Here is a 17,282-nt window from a genome sequence, read left to right as displayed (position 1 = left end):
AAACTAGATTTCGTGCTTTTTCCAACCCAATTGGATTCACCTTCAAATTCGTCCGGAGCGTTGAGTTACGGACGAAACAATCTGACATTGCAGCATAATCCGAGTCAAACTACAAGTCCAAAGGTGTTGCATCACCTCCACTTGGGCCCATGAGCCATGTACGACCTAGGGTTAGTTTTAGGCTGCCTTGGGACGTCCTCCCACCTCCTTGGCCGCCACCCCTTTCTCCTATATAAGTAGATCCATCTAGTAGCTTTTTCCTGGGGATTTGTTTAGTTAAAAGTTAGCCATTGCAACTTCGTGTACTTCGTTTGTGTCCAACGACCAGACCAAGACCGCTTACGGATCCCCACCATTATCAATACCTCATATATATTTGTAATATTCAGATTGCTTTATCATATTCTTGCTCGTTCTTCGATTGCTTGCATGAATAGACCTTCATGGTCAGGCTGACCGTGCTTCCGGCATTGTTAGTAACCTCAGGAGATTGGTTTAGCGATTGCTAAGGCGCAACGTCGTGCACGTTTGTAGTCGGATCGTCAAAGTCGTCTCCACCAAATCGATAGTTATCATCTCATCGAAAGATCGGGACACCCTCGCCTCTATCAAGTAGTATCAGTTTTCAGGTTGCTCGGTGTGAATTTCCATTTTTCCTAGATTAGATTTATTTTCTTACCTATTGTCCAAGAAAAAGCCACAAAAAAGAGTTAGATCTATTCATCCTTGGTCCAAGCCAGTCTGAGCCTTTGCAATTTTCTTTTCATTGCTTGCATAGTTGAATTATCAGTTGCATCGTCGTGTCGAGTTGCTGGTCTTAGTGTCTAGTTTGTTTAGAGTTTCGAGTTCTGTTCACATTAGTCACGCCACCGCTGCATCATTATCTCTTCCGCTGTCCACCACCCATCCATCAATTTCCACCACGTGCTACCCACCATTCATTGTCATAATAATAGTTGAGATCGTTCACATCTTCGCTTGATCCAATCTGCGTCTTATCTAGTTTGTTTTGAAAAGAGGGAGAAAAAAAGAGAGAAAAAAAACGAGAAAAAAAAGAGAAAAAAAGTCAGAGAAAAAAAGGAGAAAAAAAATCAAAAAAATCGGCACAAACTTTTTCAGAGGAAAGTTGGAGACAAAGTTGTTGATATATCCTGCTTGGCTGTTGTTTCACATCATTATCTTTACTGCCGTTGTGATCTTCACTTATATCTTGCTGTCCAGAGCTACTTAGTATCCTTCATTGATGCTAGTTGTGCTACGACGTGACCTCATTAGTGTTCTAGGCTCGCGTCTCTAGTTCGGTCTAGCCTAGGACCAGCACAGTACCGTCGTTGAGCGTTTATTCAACATTGCATCTCTGAATTGATTATTGCTAATCTTTTGCTACCATATATAGCCAACCCAGCTCCACATATTTCTACACCGTGTATACGTACGTTCCCCTGGCAATCGCTTTACACAATCTTCAGAGTTATTTGACACCGTTGGTTGCCTGTCACCACCTGTTGCTTGGTAAGAACTTGTAAGATATTGATATTTGCTTTACTGTGAGCGCTTTACCACCACACCCTAGTAGTTCATAGGAACATTATTCTTGAATTTTGTTTCTTGTTTCTACTAATCATGACAGGTTCCGAAGATAGAAGTTCTTGGACGACGGACAAATCTTCACCATCACGAGAGTTGGGACAACACACACAAGCATATGGTCAGGTTATCTCTTTACCATCATTTGAGGGTAGATTTAATCCTGCTATTTATCTAGCTTGGGAGCTTGAAGTAGAACAAGTTTTTAGTCACCATGATTTTTCCGAACTTGAGAGAGTACGAGCTACCATTAGAGCATTTACTGGTTTTGCTTTTGTTTGGTGGAGTGTACATTGTAAGAAAAACATTGATAACCAACCCACAACTTGGAAAGTTTTGAAAGCTGTAATGAGACAACAATTTTTTCCTCCTTACTATCGTCGTGAATTGCGTTGCAAACTGGAGCAATTAAAACAAGGCAGTAACAATGTTCATGCTTACTACCAAGAGTTCAAATCTTATATGCATCATTGTGACATACAAGAATCTGAGGATGATACAATGAATAAATTTTTTGGTGGTTTGAACCATGATATTCAGGCAAGATTTTGGTATATTCCTCGTTGCATTACTGGTATGTATATCCGTGCTTGTACCTTTGAGAGACAGATACAGGAGGATGCATTGGGTGACTACAACAACTACTATTCCAGTTCATGCTCACCATCGCCGGTTGGTTACTCCACTATTGCACCTACTAGAGCAGCCCCACCTCGGATTGTGAGCGCAATATCATCTCAAGAGTATGGTACATTGTCAACGTCCGTACCTACATCAGCTACATCTCTGCGAGGTAACAGTAAAGGTATTGATGATATAACTTCACATGAGAATGAAGCATGCCTAGTTAACTTGAATGCATCATGTGTTGAGTTACCTGTTGATTTGAGCACACCACCTATTTTAGAGACTCTTGTTACTGTCATGAATGCGTCATGTGGATCAAACAAACTGAAATATCAATTAATTTTGAGTTGCACCCATTGAATTAACTTGTTGATGCAAAAGAACTAATGTTTAATCATTTGATTATGGCCTCCAATCTTGGTGATTGATTCTGTGTCCAATGACTATTGGCATGTTGCTTATTTAAGCATGTTGTAGCATTGTAAATTGATGCAAGTAAGGTTTATTCACCCAAAGTTTGGGATGGTTTAATGATGAACATTGCGATCTTTTGAAATGAATAAGAGCACATATGTGTAAACTGAGTTCTAATATTTCATGCCTTTCTACTTCTGTGATAAATTTTTGGCTTTAGTTTTTATGAACTATGAAAAGTTACTCATTATACATGTGTCATACGTGCCAAAATCAAGGAAGTTAAACTGGAATGACATATACATATACAAACATGTACACCTTGTCTCTTTTGTTAGCCACATTTCAGTTAAAGCAACACCGAGGACGGGCTTTGTTTTTCAAAAGGGGAGGATGGATGAGGACATGAATACCTTGGATACGACCAAAAATATTGCATACATGCATATTTGTCAGGTGATTTCTAATGCAAACTATTCAATAATCTATTTATGTTATCCAGAACAAAAATACTTCACACACTTTTGTGTTTTGTCTAATTGCAGGTGTATGGGACATTTGTACAATCCACATATGAAGATAAGGGAAAAGGAGAAGTTTATGTTGTGTTCAAAAAGTCCTCTCACGTCACTTTTGGGCCAAGAGAAGATAGAGTCCAAGTCTTTCACGTTCTGGATTCAGATTCGGACTGCACAGACATACCTGACTCAAAACGCCAACAACTTTTTCATACGGACTCCGAATTGGGTGATTCTTTTTTTGTTGGAAACTAGATTTTGTGCTTTTTCCAACCCAATTGGATTCACCTTCAAATTCGTCCGGAGCGTTGAGTTACGGACGAAACAATCTGACATTGCAGTAGAATCCGAGTCAAACTACAAGTCCAAAGGTGTTGCATCACCTCCACTTGGGCCCATGAGCCTTGTACGACCTAGGGTTAGTTTTAGGCTGCCTTGGGACGTCCTCCCACCTCCTTGGCCGCCACCCCTTTCTCCTATATAAGTAGATCCATCTAGTAGCTTTTTCCTGGGGATTTGTTTAGTTAAAAGTTAGCCATTGCAACTTCGTGTACTTCGTTTGTGTCCAACGACCAGACCAAGACCGCTTACGGATCCCCACCATTATCAATACCTCATATATATTTGCAATATTCAGATTGCTTTATCATATTCTTGCTCGTTCTTTGATTGCTTGCAGGAATAGACCTTCGTGGTCAGGCTGACCGTGCTTCCGGCATTGTTAGTAACCTCAGGAGATTGGTTTAGCGATTGCTAAGGCGCAACGTCGTGCACGTTTGTAGTCGGATCATCAAAGTCGTCTCCACCAAATCGATAGTTATCATCTCATCGAAAGATCGGGACACCCTTGCCTCTATCAACTACCCTCTCTGTCTTGGTTTTTTTATTTTTAGGCGTCTCGGTTTATAGGGCCTGCACATAGTTCTAGGTCATCCATTTGACTAAATAAATATGAGTTACTATGTCACAAAAAGTATATCATTGGATTCTTAAGCGGATGTAGTTGTATTTAAAAGTCGAGGGCAGGGCTTTTCCTGCTCGGTTGGCGGGGCAGTTCCGCCTAGTCGGTTCGACAGAGACGCGAGAAGACGAGGGAGTAGGCTGGTGCAAACGTAGGGCTGTGTGATTTGACAGCGAGTTACTGCTGGACAGGTGGGGCCCCATGATTTGACTTGCCATTATCATTTTAACTGCGGCGCTACGACCGGCGTGAGTCTCCCGATTCCTGACCACCTCCATTACGAAGAAAGAGATAGAGAGGAGTAAAAAAAATACACTTATAGCCAACCTTATAGCCAACCTTGTTGTAGTATGAGTGACTAAGTGATGACTATGTATGACATGCCAACATCAGATAGCCTAACGCACCGTGTTAAATCTCCAAGGGCGCGACCGCGCGAGCAACGCGACGGCCGTGGTAGGCGCGACCATGATACGGGCTGCTGGTAGCCCTTGGATCTGAGATCAAACGGTCGCATGCTAAGTTGCTGAAAATTTGCAGAATAACCCCCCAGGATAGGATATTCACCCATAGGTCTAGAATCACGCCATGCAACCGTTCGATCTCAGACCCAAGGGCTCTCGGAAGCTCGTATGATGGGAGAAGGAAAAGCCACTACCCTGCCGTTCGCACGCTGGCAGTTCACTCCTACTCGTCCCCGCACGTCCTTCAATACTACGGTGGTTCGCTCCTAGTCGTCCCGTCCATTCACATTACGGCAGTTCCACTAATCCTAACCCTCCTCCCAAATCCATGGCGTCCCAAATCTCCACGATCGCCGGTGAGTACAAGGTTAGAACCATCACCGGTGATGAGTTCGACGTCATCTACACCCGTTCTTCCGCGACGGTGAAAGGATGCTGATGAGGACATCAATACCATTGTTACACCCACAGCCCCTACTGTTACATATACTGGACCAATTACTAGAGCTCGCGCACGCCAATTAAATTACCAGGTACTTTCGTTTCTTGGTAATGATTCTAATGTTCATGAGATTATGATGTTGCCTAAATTGGATACATTTGTTTTGCTTACAAATGAAGGGCCTAGCTTGGAGAAGGATGAACATTGGAGCAAGAACACGCATGGAGTTGATGGCATGTACAAGGGGATCAAGAACGGAGTTACAAGTGATGATTTCAGGACTTTGAAGCCGCCATAAGGAGTGCATGAAGCCTTGGACGAAATATACAAGATGCCACTTCATAATATTCGTCCATAGGCTATTCTAGGTGCTGCGTCACCTTATTAATGGGCCAGGCCCATGTAATTTCGAAATACTTAAGTATAGGCTATTTTTAGAGTCCGTATGTGTGGGGAAACAAGAGTTAGCTTTGGTTTCGGACCCCACCCTCAAGGCCACGAAATTTCCCCCTCTTCCTCCATATATACAGCCCTTAGGGCGTCGTTTAGACTTTGGGTTTTGTTTAGATTAAAAGTTCGCCATAGCTGCAACTTCGCGTACTTCGTTTGTGTCCAACGACCAGACAAAGACGTCACAGAACCCCACCTTGATCAATAAAGCTTTCATCTTATATTCGCAATATCCCGATTGCAATCTCAGTTTCTTGCTTCTTCTTCGTTTGCTCGCAGGAAACAGACCCTCGTGGTCAGGTTGATCGTGCTCCGGCGTGGTCAATAACCCTCGGAAGTTGGTTTAACGATCGCTAAGGCGCGACGTCTCGCACGTTCGTAGTCGGATCGTCAAGGTCGACTCCCACAGAAAACGATAGCCACCATCTCATCGAAACATCGGGACACCTTAGCCTCTATCAGATGCCTTTCTCGCTTCAGACGCATGTTCGAAAACTCAGATGATGAGTGGGTCGCTGGGCTAGACTTTGAGTACACCACAGTCCTGGGACCAGAGAAGGATCTATAGGACGAAGAGAGGAAGAAGCCCGCCGTGATCCAGGTTTGCGTACATAACGTTTGCTTGGTCTACCACATATGCCATGCCGACGTTGAGTGCCTGGATTTTAAGAACTTCCTTAAGGACAAAACAGTGAAATTCGTTACTGTAGACTTTAAGAACGACAGGGATGTCCTGCGTTGGATAGGTCTCGTTGTAGGCAACCCCTTCGACCTCCAGAAGAATCGGCTGGTGTCCTCTCGTCAGCCTTCAATGCTGACCCTGGCAGGAGCCATGGTTCATCCTTTGTACGATAAACTGGAGAAACCTCCATACATGTTTCATCGTCATGCATGGCAGCGAAATGTACTAGATATAGACCACATCCACTACGCTGCAATGGATGGCTACCTTTGCTTCAATATCTACAAGGGTTGGATGAAGAGCAACAGCCAAGTGTGCAATTCAAGCAAAGAAGTATCGGCCAAGAGGGAGAGGGACAAGGACGAAGTCAAGGACGTGGATGAGGACTCCGAGTAAGGTGGCAGTGTCGTTGCTCATGGTGGTTCTAAACTTCTAATGCAGTGTCTACCGGATTAGTTGCATAGTTTAATTTCAGGTGTGCTTAGTTTAATTTGAGGGGTGTGTTGTGCTGAGCCCCCAGCAGAACTATGTTATGTTTCTTCTTGTTACTTTAACTCTTCAGTATGTACATACTACTAGTATTTATTTAATAGAATTTAGCACCCCAATTAAGCACGTAGTAGCTTTTTTAATAGTACTATATGCATAATTTGGCGACGAGCGTCTCTATATGTACCACCTTTTTTTCAATTTCAATTTTTGCTCCATGGCACAATCCATCGATAGTACTACTATACAAAAGTATACATTTTTTAAAAGGCTATAGTACTGTTCATCACATATATAGCCAGTTAAATTCTCAACCTAGAACGACGTGCATGCCATGTAGTAAACCGATACGGAGGAAGTATAGTAAAAATGAGGTGATTTTACCGAGCGATCGGCGGGGGAGCATGGCCTGTCATGCGGTCCCACGTGTCATGATGTACCAAGGCGATGCGCGTGTCCCTCTTGAGGCAGAAGCAATACTACGTGGTTTGAGATGATGGCGAACCGAAGTGTGAAATAATGGTCGCTTTGTCCGTCTGGGAAGGTGCGGCATTGTGATTTGACGTCTCATTGCTCATTACTACTACTGGGCCGGGACGAGTGGGGTGCGTCCCCCTGCTGTTCTGCACTGTTATTTGGTGCTTGACACGTTGACCCAGTTGCTATATGTCCCACATGTCGGTGACAGGAAGTACAGAATTCATGAAAGGGAGCGTCGACGGAGGAGTATACTACAGAATTCATGAAAGGGAGCGACTTAGTTTTGGAAAAATCTGTTTTTATGGAGTACGTACCCACTAGGGTTTATAGGGCTCATCTAAAAAACATTCGTTTTTCCGTTTGATAAGTCTCAATTCTACTATACTAGTAGTAGTACCATTACATGTTGGATTTTGAGGTGCGTTAGATCACCCGACGCAAGCAGTCTCAAGAGGAAACTAACCAATGCATGTACAAGTTCATGGAAATTTAGTGGTCATTCATGCATTTGTTCTAATTAATGCCTCGGTAAACATAACTTCTTGAGAAAAACGAGCGTACTAATACTTGTGCAAACTACGAAATTAATTCGACCACTCACCGTCTACCTTGGTTGGAGAGATTTTGAAATTGAGCCATAAACTGGAAAGGAGGGAGTAGTAACTTTTGTCTCGATTACTATTTGTGGCCTTGTATAGATGCAAAATGTATTTTTTTATAGTGGCCTTGTATAAGTTAATGGAGGGAGTACTAACCAAAGTACGTAGTAGGGACGAGGAGTAAACGGGGGGAGTAGTAAAATTTTCTCCTCGTGCTGCGAGCCACCGCGCGCGTGGGCGAGGGAGCGGGCGTAAAGGCGTACAGTAGTAGTAGTAGTACTACTACTACTACTACTACTACTACTACTACTACTACTACTACTACTACTACTCGTAAGCAAGCTTCACCTCATCCTGTAAGCCACCGCGCCCGTGGGCGGGGGAGACGGCGTACTAAGCAAGCTTCTCCTCGTTCTGCGAGTTGACGGGACACATCAAAAGTACTCCAGTGTATAGAGCCTTGCCTCTAAGGTAGGCCCCACATGGTTTGCCTCTTTTTTTTAATTTAACATAACGCGTCAAGTCGCAATTTGTTTGTTCATCAGTGGTAGATGATCCTCCCTCCACCAAGTGGACAACCAGTACACGTGCCAAATTACCACATGGGCTGCCTTTTTCATACAGAAATGAGGTCCACCGTGTACCCGCGCGGGTGTGGTTGGGAAAGAGACGGGAGTACGTGCGCCGTGCGTGCACCTCTTCTCTTCGTCCACGTCCCCCACCTACATGGGTGTGTGCGAGAGAGATACAAACCTAGACATAATGCGCTGTCCATCCCCATGCCTCCGCCCAGTCTGACCACCAGTCACCACCACGCCCCACTCCTCCTCACCTTATCTCTCATCTTTCTCCCTCCATTTTTATATACAAGGGGCCACTATCAAAATTACAATTTGCAGATATACAAGGCCACTAACACTAATCGATGCAATATTAATGGTGTTTGCCTCGTGGTACTAGCAAAGGAGGACATTAATTATCCCTTGCATGCATGCGGGAGTTTGTAAAACAATGCATCTTGATGTTCCGTGCAATGCACGGGCATCTTGCTAGTCCATGAAAACAACACATGGCAAAATTCCACGGCGAACGAGGGATTTGAATCTGTTGGGAGGGGCTGTTTGGATCTTGCCCGGGGTAGCCAAAATATTGGCGACCCTTTTGTCCACCGGTGCCTTTGCCACCGATGAACGAGGAATGGCTCGGGTGCTCATGCTGTCATGCATCCTCCAGCGCGCACGTTGGAGACGAGCTCGCATGAGCTGTGTTTTTTTGTCCCACAACGCCGCCCGAGCCGCCCGCAGACCGACCGGCGACCCGCAAATTACGCCATCCAACCGTAGCCGCACACATTATGACAGCAACTCAACCAACCAGACAAAATTCACGCAAACACGTAGACAAACTGATATTTCATATAAACAACGACGGAAATCATATAAAATACCGGATTTTCATACAAACATGACGGATTTCATTACATTCAAATGAACTACGCGGTGCTTGTTTTGGACAGCACAGATATATAATACCTGGCCTAAATGGTCGCCCGCCGATCGATTTGTGTCCCTCATGTCCGGCAGCACGATCACCAGACTGCCGGGAGCCCCGGAGGTATATGCTTCAGCGCAAAGGATGGCTCGCTTCCCCACTGCCCAACTGATATCATTGGCTGGTGCCGAAGATGATGGTGGCTGACACCGGTTCAAGTTCATCACCGGCCACTACTTTGCCATGGCCGGCACCGGCTCGAGTTCATCCTAACATTCCCCTCTTCCGTGGAGCCCATGCGGGGTCGATGAAGGTCCTCGCAACAAAAGGATCCGGCAAGACACCTGCTGTGTACGCCGGTGTCGCCTCCGCGGTGGCCTTCATGGGACCCAAGTGGCGGCGGCCTCCCGTGTTCTACTTCTCCTCGATGATGGCGGCGGACGCGGATGCGCTGGCCACCGACTCGTCACTCTCCGCGCACCCGGCTTCTGTCGCTGCTTGCATGGCGCAGCCGCCGGCATGGGAGTCTCGACCACAGAAACGGGAGACGCGGTACGAGGCGGCGGCGTGGACGGCAGCAACAACGCCCGTGCGCCACTCCTCGTCGAGCTGGCCTGGAGCGGCGAGTTGCTGAACCGCGCACCGGCTTGGGGCGGCAACTAGCTCCGTCGGGCGAGGGGAGGGAGGTGGATTAGCGAGCTGCATAGCTCGTATCCGGCGGGCTACCCAGCCGGCTTGGATGCGGAATAACTACTCTTCATAAGCCATTGCAAGAGTGGACAAAATGGTGGAGGAGATACGGGAGCAGTGGAGGTGTGCGATTCTTGGCCGGCGTTTGGCCTCGTTTAAATAGGAGATTAAATATACGGTGGACGGGAGGAGCTCGGCCGGCGTTGCGTTTAACGCCAGCCCGGTCATGAACGGACGTGTGCCCAGAGTGGGTTTCTCGGCTTCCACACGGGCGGGTTTCATGGAGGCGGTTGAATGCGGCACGGAGGCGTGTTCAGCCGGGCGTGCTGCGAGTGGCGCCCTCGACTCTGACCTAGGACACCGCGCCGCTCTTCCACTGACGTGTGGGCTCTTTGGGTGCATGGCCTGCATGTCAGTGACCCAACGCAGGCAGCGCACAGCAGAGGAACCTTTGGTGGGTCAGGGAGGTCAGAAGCAGGCATTTCATAAACCGATGATTGTTCATTGAGTGTGACGTCATCTTTTTCATGTAGATAAGCCTACTATGTTGATAGCCCGTTTGATACGTTGTGATTCATAAAGACCGCTGCAAACATCAATGTTCTGCTTATCACAGATAAGATTGATTAATACCCATAACAATCCATCTCCTTAACAAAGGGTGCATGCACGTATAGGTTGAGCGTGTGTCTTGCGTCGTGTGCTGTGTGCATGCAGGCGTGCGAGTGTTGCGTGCGTGCAAGGGTACATTTCAGTGTTGCATGCATGGGTGCGTACGTGCATGTGTTCGTGAGTGCATGTGTACGTGTCAGTGTTACACGCCAGCATGTGTGTGTGTATGTGTATGTGTTAGTGTTGCATGCCAGCATGTGTGTGTACGTGTCAGTGTTGCACGCCAGCATGTGTGTGTGTACTTGTCAGTGTTGCACGCCTACATGCGTGCGTGTCTTGCGTGCGTGCATGTGTACGTGCTGGGTGAGGCTACACATCAGTCGACTGACTCTTTCATCTCTGGTCATTAGATTTTCCAGCCATTGGATAGGAAATCAAGGGTCTCCAGTTTACCATCAAACTCCACCCCCTGAGCCGCCAGCCACCACCGGCTGAACCGCCAGCCCCCACCGCCCGCGGCCGGCCCGCCCTCCCCGAAACCACTCCCCACCGCCGGTCCGCCGCCGCACCGGCCATCCCTCTAGCCCCCCCGCCGAGCTTTGTCTCCAGGGATCCCCACCCCACCGCCCAATGAACGCCCCCCAACCGCCGGTGACTGCCAACCAGAGGTCTCACGACTTCGAATACCCACCGACCACTAATTTATTACCATTTCCGTCCTTCATATACGCGCTGATGGGTGGGCCCTATGGTAATGTGCGCTGCTGAATGTGGACCATTTGACTGGTCAATTGATCGTGTTATCAACAAATTACGGAGCTGTATGGTGAGCCAGTAACCGTATGATCACCCTAAAATGTACTCCTATTTTATTAACATAGTGCAGGCTCAAACTACCATTTCTTTCTTTCATATACGGGCTGAAAGGTGGGCCCCACGGTTACGCGCCCCGATGGTGCAACACTAGTTGCGCCGCGTGGAACGTTTGACTGGTTAATTGATCATGTCATCAACAAAATACGGAGTTGTACAGGTGAGCCAGTGATCGTATAAACACGGTACAAACGCAAGGGCTCATATATACGTGCAAGCACTCACCGCTATAAGCGCACACATGCGAACCCTACCCCTATGAGCACCTTCGAGAGAGTGGGCCAGCATATATGATCTTGAGATTTTACGAAGTCACCATAGGTGCCTCGTAGTCGAGTGGAACGTCTCCTCCCACTGAACGTACATCGCCAGAAAATACTGAAATTAACACAAGATAAATGCGAGCACCGGGACTTTAACCTTGGTGGGCTCGAGAAACCATTGTCCTCTAACCATCCAACCATGTAACGCCCCGGACACACCCGCCGGTGGTCGTTACTCCTAGCGGGATCTAGATTGGCCCCATAGATTAATACTAGTCTTTTCTGCGCACTTTGTCCTCACTCGTGCGCACCCGGGAGCAACTTCCCGGTCGGTCACCCATCCTGAAATTATTCCAAGTGGAGCACGCTTAACTTTGGAGTTCTATCCGAATGGGCTTTCGGAAAAGAAGGAATTCCTTATTGATATGAGTAGTCTATCATCCCTATTAAGCCAAGCTATCACATACACCCCCACTCAGAGGAACCGATGTCCTCGTCGGGCCACAGGAACGTTCCCTCTTGGCACATACGTCTGTGCTTCCAGTCTAGTACATGTGCCATGTCGTGTGCCACGACGGGTCACAAACGTCATGAACAACATGACCACGCACCTGTCCGCAACCATCCGTGTAACCGCGAGGGTCGGCTCTGATACCAACTTGTAACGCCCCGGACACACCCGCCGGTGGTCGTTACTCCTGGCGGGATCTAGATTGGCCCCATAGATCAATACTAGTCTTTTCTGCGCACTTTGTCGTCACTCGTGCGCACCCGGGAGCAACTTCCTGGTCGGTCACCCATCCTGAAATTATTCCAAGCGGAGCACGCTTAACTTTGGAGTTCTATCCGAATGGGCTTTCGGAAAAGAAGGAATTCCTTATTGATATGAGTAGTCTATCATCCCTATTAAGCCAAGCTATCACAAACCACATGTTGGTTAGCACGACAAAATGTATGTGGTGACCATGATGAGCTTATTCTGAAGTCCAGTGACCATATCGTGCTTTCGCTTCAAATACAATGACCGTAAGTGTCGTCAACAAAATACGGAGCACGCATCAAATGCAAAGTCCGTCAGTGTCATCAACAAAATATGGAGACGCATCATGAGCTAGATACCGTTTTACTATTGTATATGCTTATTTTCTTAGTGGCCGATTGTGTGTGTGGTGTGGTGGGCACATCATTTCTAGTTGTGGTGGGTCAACATGAAGACTCATGGGTCGGTTCCATCCTGCGCCACATATAGGTTGGATCGAGACATGTTATACGAAGACCCATGTGGAGGACTCGGCGTACAACTCGAAGCTACCAGAGTCGCGGAGGACTCTATCCCCACTGGTGATAAGCCGACTATATATGATTTTGTAACCCTAGGCCCTTAGTATGTTATACAAGCTTGGGGGCTAGTTCGTCGATAGTATACACACACACAATGCCTGGTATTCACGTGTACTTTGTACACACCCCTATCACTAATATACAGTACCAGGAGTAGGCTCTTTCTTCAACTGCAAGGGTCCGATCCGAACTAGGGTAAAACTTTGCCTCGTATTACCATCCAGCCTAACAGCCAGGGATATCCTATCGAATGATATGATGAAATCATATCTGCCAACTACTAAGAGAGAGGTGTGTCGGGGGGGGGGGAATGTGTGCGAGAGAGGCCTAAAGATAATGTGCGTGCGGGAGACACATAGGCACATATATGTGCGTATAGAGGGCTAGTAGAGACCGTGCATGTGTATATATGCATGTGAGAGAAATAGTGTTTTCCAACTGAGATTAGTGAAAAGAGTGGCACATAGTAATCAGAAAGACAGAGAGAGAGAGAGAAATAGAGAGAGCATGTGCGTGAGACACCCCGACACCCTGAGAGAGATTGTGAGCATGTGTGAAAGAGAAATGCTGATGCATATAAAGTGTGTGCACTTATGCGTTAGATAGAGAGATATATAACGCGTTTGTGAGAATGAGGCGAGGAATAGTGCATCTACGTGTAAAAGGCGGTTCTACACATTAAATTAAAATATAAATGGCATTATTATTTTTGGATGAGATCATGAATTTTGCAAATTGCGTATGGACGAAAATCGGTCTATCAGACACCCATACTCTATTGAATTCTAGCATGTGCATGTGTTTATTTCATATTATCGATCCATAGAGTGAGAGCGGTTTGAAATATAGGCAATGGATGCTATTTGCAATTCATATATAAACATTAATTAGTGCACTCCATGTTGTTAGTGTGAAGCACTTTATACATTTGTCACTTGCATGGATACATTCCAAATTGCTAGCTACGAAATAGAATACATGTCGAATTCAACATAAAGGGGGTTTCGAAGATTCGAATTCATAGGAAGTGCATTCATCTATTTGAACCCGAGATAATGGCATTTGTAAATCAGATGTAAAAGGGGGCATCAATCTTTGTTGTGAGTTTGAACATGCTATATATATTCATACGCATATCTAACTTTTTTTTGCAACCAAGGAGATTATATTTGGAACCATGCATGAACTGAGGTAAGTTGCATATTTTTTAATATATACTCGTGTACAATGTATATTCAAATGTACCCCCTCCATTCCAAAATAATCGTAGCTTTAGGATTTTCAGGAGTAAAGATTTGTGAAGTTTGACAAATCCTGAAAATTCAATTCAAGAGAACCAAAAACGTTAATGCTTCTGCTCCCAAATATTGAACGAAGCACCAAATAGGCCTCTGGTCACTCGAAACCGCGCGAGACTAATGTTTTGGTGGTAGGAAATTACTGTCCTGACTCTGGCCCGTGTAGCCTATCGGTCCGATGTCCAAAGGTCTAAACCGGGGTAGGTTTGTAACTTCACCAAGACGCCAGTCTCAACCGCCTCCGAGAAGCATTCATACGCCGTGGGCACCTACCCATGCGCTCGGCCAAAATCTATCCCGCCCACATTTGGGACACCTGACATGACTGTCCTACCCCCAACCCGCAATGTGTCCGAAATTTTAGATGGGGGCAAAGTTTGTAACTTTCCCCAAATTTCAAACAAGCGCGTCTCAAACCGAAACATTGTTCCCCCTTAGTTCCCCACCTCCCTCCGTTTCCCCATTCATACTCCATCGGCGCGAAAATGCCCTCTCCACCAGCCGCGAAACCCCAGCCTCCTCCGTCCTCCACCCCATAGCGGCCAATGCACCGCCGCCCTCCTCCATCACGCCGGAGCCGGTACCCCGATGTCATCGTCCAACGCAACCGCAACGCCCTCAAGGACTTAGCAGCTGAAGCCGAGGCAGAGCTGCCTCCATGACGCCGACGCCGACGTGCGCCGTACCAGAACCACTCCGACCACGCCGTCTTGCGCCTCACTGCTGTGGCTCCACTGTCGCAACCGTCCACCACACCGGAGCTGTTCCCGCTACGCCGTCGTTCGCCGCCTCGGATCTGCTTCCCCGCCGCCGACAGACGACCACCGCACAACACTCAACAACTTGGCCATGGGTTCGTCTAAGGCTGCACCATCCTCCCCAACTTCTGGTTTCCGGCGAACAACAAGAAGATCGTTGGAAAAACAGAAGGAGGACACAGCACTGCCAGCAGAAAGAGGTAATCCTCTTCCCTTATTCGTGCAAATCTTACATCTCCGCTCACACTGTATTCATCCCACGAAAGAAACTAGTTGAGCGCTTCTTACTGCATCTTCTTCGTGATACTAAATGCACAAGGTTTCCTCCCATTTACTATTTCACCTTTGCTAGAGGTCAGTAGCCCGCCTGGATTTCAATTTAGGGTCAGTCGAACCGCAATTAAAAGAAGCAGCACCCGCTTAGGCGCGCGGAGCACCTAGTCCGCCTGTTCCCCGGGGAAGCGGCGCATCGGTGTCTATCATAGGGGTGTGGGGCGCAGGAGCTGCTTGCACCCGATCTGGAGGTCGGCAGGGCTTGAATGGATGGCCGGGGGGGGGGTGCGGTAAGGTCGAGGGGAGGGCGCAGGCAGGGGAGGAATACTGGCCGGTGGTCGCTGGCGTTTCGAGGAAGATCGTCAACATTGACTGGCTGGAGGTAGATGAAGGCGATCTGCCCGTTCTTTGTACATCGGACGGTGCAAAAAAAAACGGAATGACCTATTTGCTTTCAATCGACTGTTATTTCCATAGAATCCTGTAGTAATTTAGTGTGCCATGCATGTTGTAGAGCTATCATATGTCTCCTGTCATTTATTTCTCACCGACCTGCTAGCTGCTACCTTTACATTGTACTAATTGTGCACACACTTCACCCATACTCACACTATTGCTTTTTTATGCATGGGTATTTCAGACTCTAACGCAGTGTTGATGAATGCGGAAAAGAAAAGACAGAAGTCGCTCCAGTGTAATTCGAAGATAAGCACTAAGCGTTTCAGCGCTCTAATGGGTGCAGTGTCAGCAGTTGGAGACAGTAACGTAGCTCTGCAGTTGATGATCTCAATTGGCACACACAACCATCCCAGGTGCTTGCTTTAACTTCGCGCTGTCAAATGTGGTTGCATGTTGCATATGGTGTCTAGCTTGTATTGCTTCCAATTTGGTTAAATTGCATCTGCTTACTTTACACATTATACCTTTGATAATGACATGCCTTCCTGTTTTTGATACATACTACATATGTCTATTAACCATGTTTGTACATCAAACTAATGCTCTTTTGTATCCCTCGTCAATCACTTATGATGAGATAATCACCCGAGTGGGTTACTGTGAGACGCCCTACTCGTTTAAAGAGTGCAGTGTTATCCTGCCCACATGATTCTCAAGAAACAGCAAGGCTAAATGAAGATAGTCAACGTAGATCTCTAGTTGATCACCGCAATTCCCCCACACCACCATCGCAGGTGCTTGCTCTTACTTGGCAGTGTGATATGTGGTTGCATGTTGCATATGGTGTCTACCTTGTAATGCTTCTAATTAGGGTAAATTGCATCTGCTTAGTTAACACATTATACCTGTGAATATGACATGCCTTCCCGTTTTTGGTACATACTACGTCTTTCTATTAACCATGTTCTTACATCAAACTACTTTTCTTGTGTATCCCTCATCAATGCTCCTAATTTGTTAAATTGCATCTCCTTAGCTTACACATTATACATGTGAATATGACACTCCTTCCTGTTTTTGGTACATAATACATCTGCCTATCACACCATGTTCTTACATCAAACTACTGTTCTTGTGTATCCTGCGTCTATCGCTTATGATGAGACAGTCACGCGCGTGGGTTAATATGAGACGCAATACTCTTATAAAGAATGCAATTTCATCCTCTCCACATGATTCTCAAGAAACATCAAGCCTAAATGAAGATATTGAACGTAGCTCTGTACCTGAAGACCGCACTTCCCCTACACACCATCACAGGTGCTTGCTCTAACTTCGCAGTGTGATATGTGGTTGCATGTTGCATACGGTGTCTAGCTTGTAATGCTTCTAATTAGGGTAAATTGCATATGCTTAGTTTACACACTATACCTGTGAATATGACATGCCTTCCTATTTTTGGTACACACTACACCTATGTGTTAACCTTGTTCTTACATGAAACTACCTCTCTTCTGTATCCTACATCAATCACTTATGATGAGTCACCTTTATTCGTTGCATAGTGCATA

The sequence above is a fragment of the Triticum urartu genome, chromosome 5 (genome assembly GCF_003073215.2).
Source record: "Triticum urartu cultivar G1812 chromosome 5, Tu2.1, whole genome shotgun sequence".
NCBI lineage: Eukaryota > Viridiplantae > Streptophyta > Magnoliopsida > Poales > Poaceae > Triticum > Triticum urartu.
This window is presented reverse-complemented; position numbering follows the sequence as displayed.